The 2500-nt window shown below is 39.3% G+C and overlaps 1 protein-coding gene across 1 annotated transcript in view; it reads left to right on the forward strand.

The window, feature by feature from the left end:
• LOC143282699 (uncharacterized) overlaps positions 1 to 2500 on the forward strand; it is a 92662-nt gene that overhangs the window by 43921 nt on the left and 46241 nt on the right. The gene's annotated exons all lie outside the window — the stretch shown is intronic.

Here is a 2500-nt window from a genome sequence, read left to right on the forward strand (position 1 = left end):
CGTCTTGTGGTGGTGGTGGTGGTGGTGGTGGTGTGTGTGTGTGTGTGTGTGTGTGTGTGTGTGATTTGTTGTGGTCCGGCAGCGGTTTCATTCATTTTCTTGTGATGAGTTTTTAACTTCCTTTGGACGAGATAGATTGTTTAGCAGCTGCAAAGGACCGGATTATTATTATTATTATTATTATTATTATTATTATTATTTTCCGTTTTTACGTTTTATTCAATTATTATTATTATTATTATTATTATTATTATTATTATTATTATTATTGTTCTTGTTCTTGTTCTTGTTGTTGTTATTAGTTGGGTTTTTTATTTCTTATTCAGTTTTTTTTTTAAATTATTATATTTTTGTTAATTGCTCTTTTAATGTACGATCATCAGTCGATCGGACCATGGGAAAGAAAGTTCCGATAAAACTGACAACGCCTAATTCTATCCAACTGGTCAGTCGCAGCTACGAGAACCGAATAGTTTACCCAAACAATGATAATCATCATCACCAACAACAATAATAATTAATAAGTTCAGTGTCAGTTCAGTTTCAGTTTCAAGGAGGTAAAAAAAAAAAAGGAAAAAAAAAACAAAAAAACAAAAAAAAAAAGCATGCAGACTGATCCATAAACTCTACACCACATCTACTAAAGAAAAAAAAGAAAAAAAGAAAAAAAAAGGAAAAAAAGGGAGGTGTGTGTGTGTGTGTGTGGGGGGGGGGACCCTATTGCTGTAATATTGTTACCATTGGGTGGGAACCCTGCAGCTGTAATATTGTTACCATTGGGGGGGGGGAACCCTGCTGCTGTAATATTGTTACCATTGTGTGGGAACCCTTCTGCTATAATATTGTTACCATTGTGTGGGAACGCTGCTGCTGTAATATTGTTACCATGGGGGGGGGGAACCCTGCTGCTGTAATATTGTTACCATTGGGGGGAACCCTGCTGCTGTAATATTGTTACCATTGGGGGGAACCCTGCTGCTGTAATATTGTTACCATTGGGGGGGAACCCTGCTGCTGTAATATTGTTACCATTGGGGGGAACCCTGCTGCTGTAATATTGTTACCATTGGGGGGGGGGGGGGGGAACCCTGCTGCTGTAATATTGTTACCATGGGGGGGGGGGAACCCTGCTGCTGTAATATTGTTACCATTGGGGGGAACCCTATTGCTGTAATATTGTTACCATTGGGGGGAACCCTGCTGCTGTAATATTGTTACCATTGGGGGGAACCCTGCTGCTGTAATATTGTTACCATTGGGGGGGAACCCTGCTGCTGTAATATTGTTACCATTGGGGGGAACCCTGCTGCTGTAATATTGTTACCATTGGGGGGAACCCTGCTGCTGTAATATTGTTACCATGGGGGGGTTGGGGGGAACCCTGCTGCTGTAATATTGTTACCATTATTATGATGTCAGTCAGCTTGTGTAGCTTCTGTCATAACCAGTGAACAAACGCATTCTAATCATATCATTCCACAACGGAAGGGAATCAATCAATCAATCAATCAACGCTGTAGTTTTCTACGAGATGACAGAGAGACGAGAAGCTACAATCAACATTGGAACTTACTTACTTATGCTGTGAACGGGGAAAAAAAGAAAAAAAAAGTTCCTTGAACGAAGGTGATACCTGTATGCTTATTATTATAGCTAGGCCAACACTGCAAAAGTAAGAGCTGAACTGATCAATGGTTTGTTTCTCTCCACAATGCAATTGGAATTCGTTTACAGCTTCGTCTTTTGTGAAGCGCTATGAATCTGAACCTATGTAGGAGGCGAGACTGCACTTGCTCTTGGTTTGCCGCAGCCTTGGGGGCTAGTTGGCATCCCAGCGTTGGGTTTTTTTGTTGTGTTTTTTGTTTTTGTTTTTTGTTTATTTATTTAATATTATTATTATTATTATTATTATTATTATTATTATTATTATTATTATTATTATCATCATCATCATTATTATTATTACTACTACTTTTTATATTATAATTATTATTTATTTATTTATTTATTTATGTACGCTTATAGTTGACTTCATCAAGTTTTTGCGCCTTATACATATTATTAGTAGTGGTAGTAGTAATTTTTGTTTTTATGTATTTATCTATTATTTATTCACCCCTTTTTTTTCTTCTTTTTTTTCTCAAGGCCTGACTAAGCGCGTTGGGTTACGCTGCTGGTCAGGCATCTGCTTGGCAGATGTGGTGTAGCGTATCTTATGGATTTGTCCGAACGCAGTGACGCCTCCTTGAGCTACTGAAACTGAAACTGGAACTGTTTTTTGTTGTTGGTTTTTTTGTTTTTTTTGGGGGGGTCCTAAAGCCCTCTTGGCAGAGAGAGTGGGGATGTAACTTGGGGCGAGACACTCTCCACTATTTGTATTTGTATTTCTTTTTATCACAACAGATTTCTCTGTGTGAAATTCGGGCTGCTCTCCCCAGGGAGAGCGCGTCGCTATAATACAGCGCCACCACCCCCCCCCCCCTCCCCCCCCCCCCCCTTT

This window comes from Babylonia areolata, chromosome 6 (assembly GCF_041734735.1).
Source record: "Babylonia areolata isolate BAREFJ2019XMU chromosome 6, ASM4173473v1, whole genome shotgun sequence".
Lineage (NCBI taxonomy): Eukaryota > Metazoa > Mollusca > Gastropoda > Neogastropoda > Buccinidae > Babylonia > Babylonia areolata.